Source organism: Onychomys torridus, chromosome 3 (assembly GCF_903995425.1).
Source record: "Onychomys torridus chromosome 3, mOncTor1.1, whole genome shotgun sequence".
NCBI lineage: Eukaryota > Metazoa > Chordata > Mammalia > Rodentia > Cricetidae > Onychomys > Onychomys torridus.
Window position 1 is genome coordinate 82,922,576 of NC_050445.1, and position 19,549 is coordinate 82,942,124.

Below are 19,549 nucleotides of genomic sequence, written 5' to 3' on the forward strand. Positions count from 1 at the left end.
CTTTGATAAAAAAAACAAAAACAAAAACACAAAAAGTGTAATGTGATGATAAGATCACGTCCAATGAGAGTTACCATTACCCTCCTTCTTTCTAGAGCCATTCTGGAGAGTAACTGAAAGCCTTACAGGGAAGAAAGGTGGCAAAAAAAAAAAAAAAAAAGAAAGAAAAGAAAATAAAAAGCCCATGCATTATAGCAGCAGCCCTGTGTGGCATGTTGGTTGCTACAGCAGAATGGGAAGATCATGACAATTTAACCTGAAAGCCACCTCATGATCCTGAAATTACTGTGGCCTTTTTTTTTTTGTAAACTGAGGGAAGTCCCAGTACAGAACAATCAAACACACCTACAGTAAAATGTCTCCTCATTCACTCATTGGTATAAAGTGCATTGGTAACATAGCCATGTTCAATTTTTTTAAAGATGATATTTAAGGAAACTCTGAAGCTATTTCTTTAAGGAAAAAAGCTCTCATTTCCCCGTTGGAAAGAGGTGAAAAAGGCAAGAAACAGAACAAAACAAAACTGAAAGGTTAGCTGGTGGGTAAGTCCGTGCCAACTTCGGGAGGGAGGCATTACCTTTCAACTTTGATCTGTGGGTTCACTGGACTGTTTTAAATGTGACCTTGTCTGACCACATCTAAGAAACTTGACTTTGATTTCAGATTAGGTTTCTCAGAAAGGTTTAGGAATCAAAGTGCCCATGGAGTCTGGACAAGAATTTGATGTGACAGCTTCTTGTAGAACAGGCAAGAGGCTGGCCCCAATGGATGCACCGAGACATTCAACATCCAAGGCCTCATTAGCAATTACAGTCCTTACTATCGCCATCTGAAACTAGTGGCTCAGATCTTTAAAGACATTTTATTTCCTACTATAATAGCCTTGCTTTCTAGAGGGGAGTACATTTAAGAATGAAGAATAAAAGGTAAAGTCTCAATGAAAACAGATTTCACATCACATTTCTCTCGACTTCACATTTTTTTATTCCCCCCAATAACTTCGTTATTCTTTTGTCTTAAATTACCAAAGTGCCCTTTGATGCCTAATAGACAAACAGCTGCATGTAAAACAAGGAGCCTAATACGAATTTTATCATTATTACCAGACATCCTCAAAGTTACATCATTCATAAATGTGTCAAACATATTTTTCTGTTTAAAACAAACCACTATAAAAATTTCAACTGCAGCTGGTAGAGAAATTTAAAATATGTATTTTAACACATTTGGCTTTAACTTTTCACTTTAAGATGTGACATATTCATGAATATATATGATTTGGAGTAGCTATTTTTGAAATCGTAACGTTTTACAATTTGGAAGGAGCGAGACTTTTTGGAAGGTCTGTATCCAAACAAAAACTGTGACAATTAACCTGCAGAGTTTGGGAACATGTGGAGTACTGAGGATCATTTTCAAAAGCTTCTTGTGACGAGGGTCTTAGAACTTCAGTTTTCTGAGAATGGGTAAAGATTTTCATAAAGATAATACCTATTGTAAGTCACCAACTCATAATTTTTAAAATGTTACTTCACTAAGAAAAGATGAGGTCATAATTACAATTTGGAACAAGTTCATTTGCTTAATGAATAAAAACATCTATTGCGTACATGCCATGTGGTAGAATTATGGGACACACTGGAGATACAGCAATAACAGAATTGACTTGGTCCTTGACCTCAGGGAGCTTCTAGACAAGTAATGGAATCTAATGTTGCTCAAGTGACGACAAATATAAGTATTGTGTATGAATATTCATGAGCTGATGTATAAGAAACAAATAAGCTGCAGCGATTGGAAGAGGGCTCCCTGCAGTCTCCACAGGGCTACCCCAGCCGAGCTTGTAGGTCAGAAAAATGAGATTGAATTATATTCGGCACATGATGGGAAGTACGTGAGGAGACTTAGGATAAGGAATGATCTAATTTTTGTTTCGAAACTTCTACTTTGACTCCTGAGTCAAGTACTAGATCTGAATACAGGGTAAGTGGAAATGAGAGAAGCCGTGAAGAAAACCAGCCCACTTGTGCCAGGGAGTGGGGCGGTGGCTAGGATGAGTGTATAGAAGGTTTGGGTGGGAAGTTGGGGGAAAGAGGGAAGAGGGCAAAGATGAGGTTTCGATTTCTGGTTTGGGCAGCTGAACAGATGGTGATGATATCTGCTACCATTTAAAAGATGATGCATACTGGCTGAAAAAGCACTGGGAATGAAGAGTGTTTTTATTTGTAGGAAATGGGTCTGACAGAAAGCACAGAGAATAGTGAGTGGGTGGTAACATTTGCTTGATTAGAGTAAAAAACTAGGTTTTTTTTTTTTTTTTTTCCTCATCAAATAGACATGGGTGAACTTAGAGCAAATATATCCTTAGGAAAAGTCATTTCAGTATGCAAACTGTTCTCAATGTGAAGTAGGAAAAGTCTTCGTGAGACAGTTAATAATCTGCCAGGGTCAGAAGAAGACACAGTCTAAAAGAAGGTAATGATCTCTAGAGTCAGAATTAGAGAAGTCTCAACATTCTCGAATTCACTATGTGCCAGACACTGCCCTAAGATGTTAGCCCTAAGACTTGGATAGTTTAGCCATCCCAACATCCTAACACAACTTGATAATAGAGATAGGTACTGTTACTAGAGACAAGTCAAGAGGTATTTGCAAAATAGTACAACCACAATGCTTTACATACAGTGTCACACATGCTGTTCCAGTACAAGTAACTATATTTCTGTTGGGAGCAATAACAGTGCATGAAAAAAAAAAGTGATCAAGAATCTTGCTGTCAATAATTCATTCAAGGTATGTCACTAATCCATTAACATCTATTGCCAACAAGCCGTTGATGAATGATCCAAGTTCTAAATATGATGCCTTCGATATCCAGATTAGCTGCTCTCTCCCCATTTCCATGTGCATTTTCTTTGGATGGGACTTGAATACAAGTGACAATAGAAGGAAGAATGCAAGACTTAAGCATGGTTCACCACCATGCTCTTTGCCTGGAATTATTAAGATCTCAAAGGGATTAGGAAATCCTCAAGGTGTCTCATCTGACAGCAAACATTCTTCATTTAATGTTTTCTCAATTACCTATGAAGAAAAGCAGCTGTTTGTAGAAATACTCAACTCTAACATGCTTGTTAATGCGTCTATTATGACTTCATAAAGGAGCTGCCACTTTGATAATCAAATAAACACAGGTTCTAGCTCTTACATCTGATCATACCCAGTCTTTTCCCGGGCAAAGATGACATTTACATCAACCTGCGTCACCAAAACACGGTTGTTATATTTAGTACGTCATCTAGTATTTGTTATTTATTGGCTACATATCTGAAAGTTCTTGCTCCTGGGAACATTTAATTCCTTACATTTTGCAGCCGAAATAGCCTTCTAGTTTGCCAGTAATCCTGGCTTTTTTTTTTTTCTCTTGGGAAATGACTCAACTATTTAAGAGATTGATTTTTCCTTGCCCCCCCCCCCCTTGCCCCCAAATTTGAGCAAGATTCTGAACAACATAATCACTGCTTGGTACTTAGAAGCACCAAGGTCAGCCAGCCGAATGCTTGGGATTTCAAGCTTTGTTTCTGTGAGGCCATTCAAAGGGCATGCTCAGAGCTGGGCTGCATTCAGATGTGCTGACACTTTCAAGTCACTACAGTCTAAAAATTAAAATCCTTGCATTTCAACTCTGCTGGTGGGAATGGAACTCAAGATGAAGGCAGTGTGTTCATAATTTCTTCCCAAGGCTTCAGCCCTCTGGAGAAGTAGCTCTATATAAGGATGGATGTGGGTCTGGTGCACTGGCTCTGGTCTTAGAGGATCCTTGTCTTTTCACTTGTGCTAAGGGTCATGGTTCTCTAATCATCAAGAAGTCTGGAAACAATCCTGGTGTCCATGTCTGATTGAGAAGGGCTGAATACCAAAAGAGAATGAATTCTCTGGGCTGTGCCATGTTGCTGAGGATATGGACATCCCGGTGATGATGGAGTTCTATACAGACGTGGCAAGTTCATCATAAAGAACCCAGAAGGAAGAAGAGGGGAAAGTGGAGGTAAGAAGAAGAGGGCGGGGGTCAGGTGTGCTCATGGAATATCGATAGTAGAAAGCATCTAGGTGGAGCTTGAAGGTTTCAGGTCTGGGAGGCTGTGGGCCAGGACTGGCTGAACTGTACCAGATGTCTGAAAGATGTGAGTTAGTGGGTGGTCCAGGATGACAGCCCTTGTTTAGCGTCTGCACAGATGATTTTCAATCTTGACCAATGAGGTTGTGTCTATGTGAATGCATAGTGAGGGATCCTGATCAGCTAGTATATGCTTCTAAGCCCAGGATTGACTAATTTCAGGTAGAGGGTAATGATCGGAAGACTAAGAGAATTTCATGTGCTGGGACCTATTAGCAGCAAAGAGAGACTATTGTGGGTGATCTTGGCAGTCAAAAGGCTAACATCATTCTGAGGTAGGTGGACAGAGTTCTATTTAGACACTGTATTTATTCTTCTCAAGGCTTTTCTCCTCTGATTCTACAGAATTTGAAAATAATACCTAAATCATTACATTAAAAATGATTGGTCATAACAAGAAGCTTTGCTTGGTTCTAGTTTCATTTTGCCTTTAACAAAACAAAGTGAAAAGCCACCCAGAAAGTGAGTGTGCCATCAGAAAGGATGCAACACTATGTGCAAGGCTCAGGTATGCATTTGCCGATACAGCAGCAAGTGAAGTGAACAGGGTACGAGGGTCACAGTAGTGGGGGAGACAAAAGGACAACTGCCTATAGCTTTCACTCTGCCATGAAAACAATGTAAATACAAGGCTACAGACTTGGGGGTCACAGTTTCAAACACTGGTGAGTGGCAGGCCTAGAGAACCATCTGGAAGATGGAAAAAGACAGTAGAGAGTTGCATAGTAGACAGTTCACACATTTTAATTTATTTCTCTGTACACTGTAGGTGGTCAGAACCTATTTATAAAATGAATGGTCACACAGAAGCTGTAGCCATCATAGAACAGCACCATAAGCAACATATTATGTTCATAAAGAAAGAACCCCTTAGAATCTCTCAGTGCTACTGCTGAACTAATGTGCTACTGCAAGTGAAGATTCAAAGAAGCCACCCAAAGATAAACTTTGGTCATAATTACTAACCACTAGATTAGGCACCTCTTACTTAATTGTTAATATGAACAGGACACTGGGCTAAAGTGCATTGGCTTCCCTCATATAACTCCAAAGATATATATGGCTTGTGTATTATTAGGGGTCTTTTACATAGACAAAGATGCTCAGGGACTAAGAGTAACATCACTTACCCAAGGTCCCAAAACTGGGAAGTAGCAGAGCCAAAGCTTTAAATACTGTACATCTCCATGATCACCATGTTAATCCTTAGACTAGACAAGGAGCTGGGTAAACCAGATAATTGTTCATTTGTACCTCCCTGTGAGAATGCCTGGAAGCAAGGACCTCTGAGAAATGCCTTGGAAGATGCCTTCAGAGTCCTCTGATAACTCAGCCTCCTCAAAAGAGAGGGCTAAGCTTTGCTAAGACTTCTGACTTCAACACCTTTTTACAAGTGTTGTCAACACTTCTGGAAGTGAAGGCATTACAAAGAACATATACAATCACTCACTTAAATAAAAGCCCACCTTGCCCCTTAGCTGAAGACACACCCTGCTTCTCTTTTTGCCATTTTGAGGTATATTAACCCTTTGGGGCCTGCAGTGAATCATCATTTCAGTTGACGGATGAAAGTGTCTTGGCATGGTTACAGATGAAAGGCTTTAGGGCTATCAATTCACAGAGGGTCAATTTCTCAAACAATTGAAATGTGAGCCATCACGAAGATTATTCAGTCCACCTATTAATTTCAGACTCAAGGCTTGAGAACACATAAGATGACACCCTTAAGGTCATGCAGAAAGAAAGGCACACATAGTTTTGAAAAGGAAAGCATTCAGTGTTAGTCACACTGGAGGGTTGTGGCCCAGAGTCACAGCTAAGCAGGCACTCACTCTTTGCTTTACCAGTTAGGCATGTCATCTGCAGTTAGCATGAAGGGCTGGAGTGAAAGCAAGCAAATATTAAGTTCTTCTGACTCTGAGGGACGTCCAGTTCTAATACAAACAAAAGGAAGAGTAGGTCCACGAAGCCAGCAAAGAACAGAGTCCAAGAGGTGGCTGTGCAATGACAACTAAAACAGGAAATGACAGCTGGGCCCGAGGGCTTCACCTCGCTCCCAAATGGAACAGAGGCTTAGAAGTCAGGCAGACGTCAGCTGGCATCATACGCCACCTTAACAATGTGTTACTGGGGCCACACAACTGCTACCTTAACACCGTGCTGCTGGGGACACAGCTTCTCTTGGCTCGGACTTGTTCTCTGTTAAGACAATCACATTGTCTCTGAGAAATACAGTTATGTGACAACTAAAGGTGGCAATGCATATAAAATTCTTCTTATTTTGGGCAGACAACATAAAAAACAAACAAACACGGATTTGCCATTATCACCATTATTTCCTATCCAACAGAGTCTTCTAGGATGTCTCTAAATATGCCATCAAAAAGGTAGCATTTTTAAAGGAAATATTTGTCAACTTATGTACCCTACGATGACATTTTAAGAGACTTGGACTGGGTGAAGATGGGACTTTGGCAACCTCCCAGTGGTGTGATCATATGAAGGGCTTTCTTTCTAAAGCACACAGAGAAATCTACAGAGCAGACATGCATGCTGAAGACACTTTCGCTAGCTTCATTTGCTCCTCTCTAGATTATTCCCCATTTAATACGGTCTCTTCTCATCAAAGTCAGAAAACATGGGCACCGTATCTGAATGCCGCGCATCTTTTCTGCTCATTATTCTTTCTTGTCCTTTTCACCTTCCATCCACCTTCTGCTCTTCCCTGGACTTTGGGATGTTACTACATCAGGGTATCCTAGGTGCAGAATTAGCATCAGAAATAACTATTACTAAATATGTATTCACTCTCTTCCTGTCTATGCTCATGTGGGAACAGTCTGTTCCTTTTGTCAAGAACCAAAATATTGAACAGAAAAAGAGCGTTTCAGTAGGAAATAAGAGCTGTGATTTCAGGGTGTAAAGCCAGCATTGACAAGCTTGCTTGATGGCTATTTATATCTAGGACTACTCTGGCACATATTAGCATGAATAGGACCCCAGAAAGCATGAGGTTGCCAGGGAACAGCACAGAAGAAAGCTGATATGGTAGTCACAATCATCCCAGCCGGAAGGGGCACTGGGCCAGCTTCTCATCCTTGGCCTCATCCCCACCCCATTGCTCTGGAAATGCTGAATGCTAAAAGATCTAAGGAAAGGGACTGTGATTCATGAGTCAACTATTGGGCCACACTTCAAAACATCTGTCAGTATTGAGGACAAGTAGGTGGCCTCTCCCAACAAGAGAGATGCCAGGGCCAGGTAACTAAAGAGAAACAAACAGCAAGAAGTGCCCATGCTCACAACCCAACAATCCCCCAAGAATTAGGAGGCACAGGGCTCCCCAGCTTTCCCTCCCCCACCTTCATTCTCACGGTGTAACTAGTTGGAACTAGAGGGAGAAATACGTTTTAGCACTAAATACAGTAGTACAAGAAATCAGACAATCTGAAAATCCAAACTGCTATACATTTTGTTCTGCAAGAATGTGATTGTTACCGTTTGTCTCTTTGTCAGTAGAGACACAAAACCCATGAAAATCTGCAAATATGGAATCTGGTGAATTCTATCGAAGCTGAATGGTGCTCTGACAGTATGAGGCATGTCCCATCACGAGATTGGATTCTCTTTTCCTCCTCCGGAATTCCCCATGCCCTAGGCCAGTGGCCGGTTTTGTAGCTCTTCTATCCTTCTCCAGCTTACCCATTATGGCTGTTTGTAATCTGGCTTAAAGATGATAAGGATGTTGGTGTTTTTCAGGAGAGGAGTGATGTTGGTGTAAGGACCCACTCTGCCCACAATAAAAGTACTTATGAAAACAGCTGCCAGGAAAAGAGGGTGGTAGGTGAGACACGAGCTTCAGCAACCACACTCTTGAAGAGTCCAATGGTAAGTGAAGCAATGCCTGCTAAGTGGACCAGGGAGGTGGCTTAGTGGTTAAAACACTTGTGTTGTAAACATGAGAACTACTTACATGCAAATGCACTCGTGTAAATGTTGGTTGGGCATGGTGGCCACCTGCAATTCTAGAGCTCAGAAGGAGGAGACAGGGATCCCTAGGGTAAGCTGGCTAGCTAAGACTAGCCATATTGGAGAGTTCTGAGTTTACTTGAGAGACCCCGACTCAATGAATAAGGTGGAGGGCAGATAAGCAGAAGACTTGGGACTCTGCACATGTGCACATCTGTGCAGGAGCACGTCATATGCATGTACCCTCATGTATCTGAATATTCACTCCCATGCTCCTGTGTGCCATACACACATACCCAAAACGGAGAAAAATAAGAAACATCTGAGTTAGTAACTGATGGGCAAGCTATGGTTGGTGGGATCAGTAACCACAGTTTCTTGAAACGTGAAGGCGGACTGTGATCAAAGATCTGGGTGGAGGGATCAAGGCCATCTGGGGATGTTTGTCAGTTAGCAGCTGTGGAGCCTTGGCTGTCTGTCCCACTTGATGTGACCTATGTTAGTGTCCAAGGCCTGGGAAGCTTCAGTCACCAGCAGGAATCGATTCATCAGTTTGTCTCTTGACTGTAGTGTGTGCCTGTGAACTGCATCCCCTTCTGGCCATGGACCAGTCAGTCATCTCAAAGACCTGGAAGCCGTGTGCCTTTCTCTTTGTCTCCTCCACCCTATACCGCTTTCTCAGTCTGTCTGGCCCTTTTCCTTTTCTCCCTTGGTGTGAAGGGAGCATCTTTACTTACAGGAAGCAGCTGTGAAATAGATCACACAGGTGGCCCCCTGTGTCCACGGACCCTGAGTCCACAGGTTCAACCAATCTCGGTCAAAACTATCTGGGGAAAAACAATGACACCTGCACCTAACGTGTAGCGACTTCTTCCTTGTTATTGTTCCCTAAACAGCACAGAAATATTTGTAGGGCATTTACATTGATTTTAAGTATTATGAAAGACATGCATAGGTTGTATAGAAACACTACATTATTTCTTATAAAGAAACTGGACCTCTCCATCTACAGAGCCTAGGGATTCCAGTGAGGAGTCTGGAACCCCCCACACCCCGAAGATACCAAGGGAGAACTGAAAAAAGTCCCCCACTTTTCAGGAAGCAGCCTAGGTAGCCAAGTGGCATTGGGGTGGATACTAATCCCACCCCAGAAGTGAGGCTTGCATAAATATTTGAGCCTGTTTGCAGAGATCGGTGCCTGAACAGATGGACAAAAGGTCATTTTAAACCTTAATTGAATGAGATGCTCATCCAACTTCACATTACTCTACTGAGAAATCAAACAGCATTTTGTTCCTTTCAACATGCTTTATTCAAATCCTTTATCTCTTTTCTTATTTCCTCCTTCTGCCCACATTTTGGTAGAGAAATGACTCAAAAATACCACTGAGCAGGAATGTGAAGAGAAGAAATAAAGACTGACGTGAAAACAAAGTAAGTGACTTGGCATTAGGAAGGACTAGGATTACATTTCACTTTTTGGTTTTGTTTTACAATTTAAATGATTACAGTACTACTCTAAAATTTATTGAGGAGGATATCCAAAGACTAAGGAAGAAGGATACGGTTTGGTAAGTACCATGTTTCCCTCTGTTGTCTAACTAAAGACATCTAACACTGCCTGCATTTCCTTGCATTGGTGTTCAGCGGAGATGTGAAATCATAGCAAACGCACATTTCACATGAGTACGTTCCCAACAGAAGTTCTCTGCAGGCAGCTGTTCCTCCTACGGATATTTCCATTGTAAACAACAGGATCACCATATTTCCATTTTCCTAGTCCATAAAACTTGGAGTCATTTGACTCCATTATTTCTTTTGTACTCTAAAGCCAGACTTTCCGCTAATCCATTAGCCCTACCTCAAAAAAATTCAGGAGCCTCCTGTGCCTCATCATCTTTCCTGTGGCCACAGTTATCTGCGCCACTGATGTCCTCACCTTGCCACTGCTGTCATTTCAGTTACCACGTGGCTTCCTAGGAAGAGTACCCGTACTTCCTTCCTTGAATTCAGAAGCCAGAGTGGACCTTTTCAAATAAGTCCAAGTTCCTGTTCAACCCACCCGTACCACCTTAGGGGCATCTTAGCTCTCTCTCAGTGATCTAACTCTTGCTTCCCTCTGCCCATACCACAGTGTATCCCCACATTGCTTATGCCTTCTGTTAGTTCTGTATCTTGTCTCCACCTCCTCTAGTTCAGCTCCCCTGGCCTCTCTGAATCACTAAATGCAGCACACTCCTGCCTCCGGAAACATCCGCTTGGTTTTCTCTTGTATTTTCCCTTATCTTTGTTCAAACAGAGAGTATCGGAGACTTCCTCAAATCTTAAAACACTAGATCCTTTCCCTATTCCATGTCGATCCCTACTCTTCCCCCCTTAATCTAGTTTTACCTATAAATTTTATCACCTTCTTTCAAAATCTCTATTCAGTTCTTTATGTTATTATTTAGGTTCCCCTAATTCCTTAGAATATACACTTAATAATTTTTGAGAGAGAGAGAGAGAGAGAGAGAGAGAGCGCACGCGCGAGTGCGCACGTGCATGCATATGCTTGTGTGCATGTTCTGTTCAATCCCTAGTGATTAGAAACATGTCTGGTGTATGGAAAACACTCAAATAATTATACAGTATACAAATGAATACATGCTTGAAAGGTAGCTAAGCTATAGCCATTTATCCCAAGAACACTGAAGTACTAAGTCCACATTTTCACTATGCTCAGTTTATTTTAAGGACAAATAAATAGCCATTGTTATCATCAATCTTTTGGGTCCATTCACCTCCAAACTGACTAATTACCCTTGTAGTTTACTATTTAATTCACAACTATAAAACTGAATGTCGTATAAGGGACAACTAAGAGGAAGCTTATCTGAGATTGTCATTATTGAACAAACAGCAAAAAGCAGGAACTAGAAACTCAGAATACTAAGCTACCCCAAGATTCTAGACAAGCACTGAAAGGTCAGCCCTAGCTGGAAGTGGTGGCACATGCTGTCTGTAATCCCAGCATTCGGGAAGCCCAGACAGGAGGGCCATCCTAAATTCAAGGCCAGCCTGGGCTACTTCAGGAGAACCTGTCTCAAACAACAGCATTGACAATAGAGAAGACAGAAAAGCAGGCAGGCAGGCAGGAAGGAAGGAAGGAAGGAAGGAAGAAAGGAAGGGAGGGAGGGAGGGAAGGAGGGAGGGAGAAAGAGGAAGAAAGAAAGAGCTCATCTATAACTGCTGATGTCTCTATGTACCCTCAGTGTCACATAATGTTACATCTACCCAGAAATGGCACTTTAGATTGACTTCTTGTTTCCCAGGCAGAATATCTATAATGTAAATATGTGCAATAGTCAAGAGCGAGGGCTAGGGATGCAGTTTCAGTGGCAGAGAGCTCTCCTAGCATGTATGAAATCCCATGCATAAGTCACAGCGTTGAATAAGAGCAGGTCTGTTGATAGAACTCTGTAATTCTTGTGGTACATAGAGAGCTCAAGGTGTGCATGGGATACACTAGACTGTCTCTGTAAGAGGAGCAGGAGGAGGGGAGGCGAGGTGAAGGAGGGGAGGAGAGGGAAGAGGAGGAAGAGGAGGGAGATGAAGAAGAAGGAGAAGGAAGAGGAGGAGGAGGAGGAGAAAGAGGAGGAGGAGGAGGAGGAGGCAAATCCAGGCAAGGCAGTCTATCAGGGCTAGATAATTTCTATTTCCAGTCTGACTGAAAACCTATGTGCAAAAATCTGAAAACTCCCACACTAATTCCAAGACAGTATGGCCCCATTTAACATTGACCTTTTAAAAAGTACCTTTTCATTTAGAACCAATATAGGTTTATGCAGGACTAGGAAGCCAGCAGGGAGCCCAAGATTTTGTAACTGTGAATTGTGTGGCGTGAATCCTAGGCCTGTGTCTACTGGCTCTTGATAAACTGCCTCCAGTACCTCTATCTATTTGGTAAGGTCCTAATTCTCTAGATGTTAGGATCAGGCCAAATCCAGAAAGACAGCTCATTCTTAGTTCACAAGACCTTTCCTGACAGACACAGGAACCCTCAGCCTTCCAGAGTACTGTTAATCAGGGAAAAAAATGAAGCCATTTCAAAGTGAGTGCTCAGAGAATGCTGGGTGACCAATTTCAATTTCCAAGGTCCCTAGACAGCTTTATTAAAGCAAGTGAAGTGTAAAAAGGATCCAGTTTAAACAATGCAAATGTTCAGCTCCCTTCTACTAATAGTAAGTAAAATGGAGAAGAGCAGGTCCTGGCTAAGACACTCTTGGGGAACATTCAGATCTCAATGATTCAACCTCAAGGAATTTTCAAAAGCAAGGATAGAGCTAAACCATTCCACCTGGGCAAGGGGTGGTTTTCTTCTTACTGTAACTTTCAGAAGATTTGAATCAGCTCAAAACTCAGAGCTTTGGACTCCATCAAATGTGCACCCAAAGCTTCCTGACACATGATATTGCAAAATTGTACTTAGCTTTCTAGTACCTCAGTTTTCCTACCTGCACAATGGACTTAACCAAATGCATTGCACAGGATTACATGTGGATTATCAATGATGTGTGTAACACAAATGATCTGAGCCATGGATTGCACAGGTCCAAAAGTGGGTGTCTTTGTTATTATTTCTCCATCCTAGTCCATCTGGTCAACTACAGATGGGTACCTAGTGTGCCAAGTCAAGAAGTTTAAGATAGCCAATGGGTCACAGACTGAAGACTGTTTAGGAGCACATTAAGCCAAGCAAGTGGGATTTATAACAGGGGCTTCATTGCTTATCATTTTTTAGGGAAAATCTGCACATGTTAGATCCCTAACCTTGAATTACTGACAAGGTTATATGTACTCAAAGGTCAAAATTCTGATGTTTAAAATGAATGAGTGAATGAATTTGAGACTTGGTCACATGCATCATCCCAGGCTGGCCTTGAACTCCTTGGGTAGCTGAGGATAACTTTAAGCCCCTGATCCTCCTGTGTCTACCTCCTGAGTGTTGAGCTCAGAGGAATGTGCTGATGTGGCCAGTTCATGCAGTATCAGGATTGGAGCCCAGGGCTAACACTTTGCCTACTGGGCTACTTCTCTAGACCCTCTAACTTTAAAGAGCTTGTTTGACATAGTTAGTTCACTAATAACTTAAGGTTCAATTTAACTATAGAAAATGGCATCCATTTATCTCACGGAGAGTTAAGTGTGAATGTCTGCTTTTCTTCAGTCGTCCATCAAATTTGGGGGGATGGGGAATGCATGTTTCATTACATGTTAAGTCCCACTATGCAATTTCTTAGGCTAATGGCAGTATCTTGGGTTTATTTTATTTGCTTTTCCCTTCCAATAGACTCACAGCTATGGTACCACTTTAGCAGGGTTGTTATACACAGACCTGGGGCCCCATGTAGCTGAGAATAGTAGTGAATGTGGCCTAACACAAAACCACAAATTTACTGAAAACATAAAGGAATTTGTGTGTGTGATTTTTTTTTATGAAGATTTATTCTTAGATTTTTAGTTATGTGTGTGTATGTGCATGTTTATATGAATGTCTGCCAACCATTTGCTGGTCACCATGGAGACTACAAGAGGGTGTTGGATCCCCCAAAGCTGGAGTTACAGGAAGTTGTGAGCTGCTTGACTGCTGGGACCCAAACTCAGGTTCTCTGGAAAAGCAGCAAGTGCTCTTAACCACAGAGCCATCTCTCCAGCCCCTTTGATATTTTTGCAATGCATTTGTATAACTCTTAAGTGTGAACTATGTAGTTAGCAATGTCAAGACACAATGTCAAACAGGAGGCATTTGAGAATCTAGAGTTTTGGTCATATTTGTGACTTTTTTTTTTTTTAAAAGAGAGGAAATAAGATTTCCCTTTTGGATCCAAGAAATACATCGTCTACAATGTTCTCTGCCTCTATGATCTCAGAATTACACCTTCCAGTCTGAGTATATTTGTCAGCATTTGTGGCATGGGTGGGGGCTGGTGGATATATAGCATTTGCCATCTGCTAAAGCAGCAATGCTTTGCAAAGAGAGAAATGTGTTCATCTGGAGGAGTGGAACTCAGAAACTTTCTTTCCCAGACATTCATGTACTGAAAAAACAAAGTCAATGTCATATATCTTGAATAGCTGACTCTTTGTGTAGTTTCCTCCAATGAGTTAAAAAACAGCCGAGAAATAACCAATGTCCCAAGGTCACACAATAGTAAAAACGTAGTCATCTGTACAAAACAACCCTTCTCTTCCTGGAGAAGAGAAAAAAAGTAATCGCACAATCTCAAAGACTTTATTGACTTAAAAGTAGGGATTTGGTATCAAGTCTATTTTGGAATGCTAAGGGTCACTGACCCAATGCTCATAAATATGAAAAAATATGAAAAGCCAAATTCTGCAGTGAGAAATCAATAAATTTATAGGGCAGGTAATTTTGCCATCCTCATCCAGCCCATCATTTGGTGATGTCTGAGGACAGTTTTGGTTATCACAATGTAGAGAATACATGATAGGAACCAGGTATGTAGAGACCAAGGAAGTTGATAGGCATTCTCCAATGCCCAGAGGATGCCCTCCAAGAAGGAGTTATCTGATCCCAAGTGTCAAGTTGGGGAAAGTCTAATTCATACTTATTTAAAATATATTTTAAATTGCATAAGGAAGTTGTGAGCTGCTCGGCTGCTGGGACCCAAACTCAGGTTTCTCTGGAAAAGCTCTATGCACTACTATTTTAGTTTCTAGTCAGAATTGTGCTTGCTCACTCATTTCCCAGGCAAAATGCTCACTAGAATTAATCTCACTTTTGAAAAAATTTCCCACACAGCATCCTACATATTCAAATGTGGCATTCAAACCTCACCAAATGCTAAATGCTGCTGGGCTCTTATGGGGTAAGGGGGAGAGTTCTGTCATTGCTGAAACATTTAATTAAAACCTTGGGCTTATACAGGGACACTTTGCTCAGTCTGGAAGGAGGGGACTGGACCTGCCTGTACTGAATCCACCAGGTTTAAATGAATCCCCAGGGGTGCCTTGATCCTGGAGGACATGGGAATGGAGGGGAGGGGCTGGGGGGAAGGTGGGGTTGGGGGCGGGAGGGGGGAGGACAGGGGAACCCATGGCTGATGTATAAAATTTAAAACACATAATAATAAAGAAAAAAAATGAATCTGGTAAGAACTATATCAAATGTCCTGGAATGTTAAGGAATAGTCCCATCCACACTATCACTATTTTGTTTAGAAAGGTGATTACTCAAGAATTACCACATGAAATTTCTCTCACCATAATAGGCCACATCAGCACACACTGATACTACCCTCTACCCTGTGCGCTCCCTGTGCACCCCACCTCTGGGATGAGTAGCACCCTTTGTTGGTTTGCAAATTCTCAGTCTGGCTAGACAATCTACTTTCTGGAGCCTGCTACTTTCAGCTTATCCTTGCAAACCTTGTTGGGAGTTGACAGATATGGATGGCTTCCTAAGATCTCAGAATGCTGTTTATCAGGACCGTCACCTTTCTGGAGAGGAATTTCCAATAGCCCTTCCATCAGTCCACAGACTTGCCATGGGAATGACTCCTTTTTACCAGACCCTTCCATTTAGCCCTCTTTTAAGATACTGGGTGAGGTAAAATTTTGTTGTGCTAGCCTGTCTTTGCTGGATGACTAATACCATCCCTCCTTTTCAACTGCTTGATGCCAGGAGAAAGGACCTCCACTCCCAGAAGTAACTATCAAAAGTGTCTCCAGACTTTGCTTAAAGGTTTATTGAGGGATAAAATCAGCCACACGTGAGAATCACTGATTCATACTAAAGCTCCTGGGAAGTCCTTCAAGTTCCCTGAACTGGCTTGATTTGAATAGATGTTGAGGGGGTAGGGCACACAGCCTTCCCGATAAATGGAAGTTATAGAGTCATGTGGGTAGTACTCCTGCAAAGTTAGGGACTTCGATTAGTAAGTCGGGAGCCTTGCCCTATAAAGAACACGCCTTGTACAGCATTAAGTCCCTTGCAGCACATTTAACAGGATTTCAATCACAGTAACAAGCTCTAGGGGACAGTGCTCCTCCCTGACATCAGCTAGTGACTGGCTACCTAAGGGGTTCTTAGGTAGGTCACATCTGATTCAAGGCAACCATGAAGAAGAGATCATGGCTTCATCAGTGTCCCACATATGGAACTGCAGAAATAGGTAAGCTGACTGGGTGAGGGTTTTGACTAAGCTCAAAGAAAACAATCGGCACACAGTTTTGAAAAAAGTCTTTTGTTTTCCAAGGAATTTAGACTTTGGGTAGGGGTGGGTTAAAAGGGGGGCACTGTGATATTTATTAGAATTTGTGAGCAGGGACTGTATTGAAAGAAAGCTGGGATTTCCCTAGGGAAGGGAGACATAAAAGGCGTAATTTTCAGATGCCCAGAGGCCTTCTATTTCAGTTGCAGGGCAGGGAGGAAGAGAGAGCAGAAGAGAGGAAATTAAGTAAGATAGGCAAGACTGTATCCTGGACGGGAGGGGCAACACCCTCTCTTCTCATCATTGCAGGGCCAAAGTGTGATTACAAACAGCTCCCTAAAATTTATCCAAAAGTTTAATGCCATGAAATAAATCCAGATCACTCTCTCCCCACTTGTGAAGGAAAAGGCAGTCTGAACATATTTGTCTCAATAAGTGTTTAAGAATAACATATTTTGTAAAATTTCAAATATAGAGAAAAACTGCATAATCCCCTTTACCACCTCATCTAGAATCCCCCCAGCCACCAATATTAACACCTCCCTCACCCTTTCAGCCCCCCAACTACCAGTGTCAGCCTTCTCCTTGCCTAGATACAGGCTATGATCATTTTGTCTTTTCCTGATCAATCAAGCTATCAGATCATTTCTGGATGACTGAGGGTTTAGATTTAGTTTGTTTTGAGATGTTTTGGAAGTGGTTAGGAGCAAAATTACTTGAATCTTCTCTTGTTTTAATATTTAGATGAGCTGAGAATGAGTGTAAGACTGATAAGTACTTCTTGATCATAGCCCCCCCTCTGGATGGCATCTTAATTCAGGATGTCACCCTAAAATGTGTGTGGAGGACTTTATGTCTGGCCACTGAGAAGGAGAATTAATTGAGGGCCTCATTAGTCAATTTGCAGGGAATGCTTTTGCTTGTGTTTCAACTTGGTAGGGGGAGGGGACTCTTCAGCTTGAGGCTTCACTGTGAATGGACCCATCGAGGTTTTCTTAACACCACAGAGGATAGGGCTTGCAGAGGCAGTGATAACAAAAGCAAAGGGGGTGAGATCAGCACCACTCTGGAATCTCCTGATGTGTCTTTGAAATGGAGTCCTGCAAAGCTAATCTGCTCAGTGTCACCTACAGGGTTCAGAGAATATGAAAAGGCTGTCTTCCTAAAGCTTTCCCTTCAAAGGGACAATGATCCCTTGGAATTCTAGATTCTACGAGGTGACTACCTAGTGCTTTCAATTTTCGCCTTCTCCCTAAAGGTGTCAGTCAGGGCTTGCCCTTCCCACCCACTGCACACGTAAATGTCTTTCTCCTTAAGTGAACTTGTTGCCACGATGAACTTGAACGCTGAGACACAGGAGAGGAGAGTTTGTTTCAACAGCTGCTTTGACAATGAAAAGCTGGAGTTAGTCCTCCCAGGACAACTGGCTCTGACTGTCTGTCTTTACCTTACCCCGCTTTTCTCTAATGCCTAGCTGAAACCACAAGAAGGGCAAGAGAATGCTAATTACTGGGGACATGCTATGTAGGGGCCTCTCAGTGCTGACACAGGAGTTTTCTCCAAGTTTGCTTCTATAAATTTGATTTTTGGCTAATTTTATAACTAATTGTTAAGTATATGCTGTATGGTAGCCACCAGCTACAGGAAGTTGTTTAAAATTTAGGGTGACTATGGCTAATAGATTTACAAATGTCTTTAAAAACGAGGCTTTCTGTTCCTTATTTACATTATAAGTGTTTAGGATTTGTTTTGGATGGTATCAGAATACAATGTTGGGCCTGGTCCCAGCTAGTAAACACTTTACCATTGAGCTGTATATATCACCAATTGCTTTTTAACCTTTGAGACAAGTTGTGGCTAAGCTGGTAGCTGAAGTCTTGAACTTGGGATTCTCTTGCCTCAAACTCCCTTGTTGGGATTATAAGCCTGCACCACCAGGTCCAATGTCTGTGTCTAGTGTTGGCAACATGTCACTAATGACTTCCATACTGGAAACCAGCAACATAGAACATTCTCCTTACTCTAGGATGCTGCCAGATTGTGGATCAATGGGATGCAGACCTGGACAGGAATAATGGGCTCTATTTTCCTTACTACCAACTGTACACATTCATTTTAGCTGCCAGTTTTCCATTTTATGAACTTCTGGAAAGGGAAGCTTTGGTTTGAAAACTGTTCACAACAACAATTCCATTGCAAGGGAACAGTAAAGAGCAGGGAACAGCCACAGGCTCCAGATCTGTTTATTGGCCTCTATTAAATAACGAAGGGGATATGAGTTCCAGCAAGGAGGGGCCAGAAAGCCAGGTCCTCCACTGATCCTGGGTCTCAGACCAATCAGCTGCATGTGGGATCTAATGTGGGCAGATTCTAGGACAGGACTTAAACAACAAAACATAACAATAACAACGAGGTTTCTGTTTCCACAGTGTTGGGAGCCCATTTAAAAATGATTGGACAACTTCACGTCTAATAGGATTGCTAATTTGTATTTATTGAGTGAATATCATCAGCAACAGTGAAGCCTTGGGTTCTAGCAGCCACCTGTCCTTTTATTTTTAACTGGTGGAGCTGCCAGCCAAAGAAGTGTCCGGCCTTTGATTACATGAGTTTGGCTTTCTCCATTTCCTGCTAAAATTTCCCTTTGTCTTCTGTAAAGCACAGCTCTGATTCACTCCTGGCTGTCTCTGTAGTATCTATAACTGGGCCCGACCCACAGTAGCCACCCTAAAATATTGGCTGGGGAATGGATGGCTTTTATTTGGAAGGGAACAAGGTGACATCTTTATTCCTTTACATTCTTCCCCAAGACAAACCTTCTGGAAAAGCCTTTGCTAATGTCCAGGCTCCCCTCCCAGCCAATTACTCTTGGATGCAACCCCTACTGCCCCCCCCCCCCCCACTCCAATGCTTTTATCCTGCTCCTCAAGGCAGGACAACTCCTGAGTCAGGCAGAGAACAGCTTCCCCTGAGAGCATATCCTCCCATCTCCGGACCTTTTAAATACATAAGAATAGAAATCTGCTAAGCCACCCAGGACAAGCTGTCAAAAGATGTGATGAAACAGCTGTCCAAAGAGGTGACATGGTCTTACAGTCATTATAAACATAAAAACATTGTTTACAGTCTGTTGAGTTTTTTCTTCTTGATGGTTCTAAACACTGGACAGGGGTGTTTAATAGATAGTCTT

The 19,549-nt window shown here is 42.1% G+C and overlaps 1 protein-coding gene across 4 annotated transcripts in view; it reads right to left on the reverse strand.

Moving 5' to 3' along the window:
• Positions 1-19,549, reverse strand: part of Adamts9 (ADAM metallopeptidase with thrombospondin type 1 motif 9) — a 169,357-nt gene that overhangs the window by 53,681 nt on the left and 96,127 nt on the right. The window lies entirely within an intron of this gene.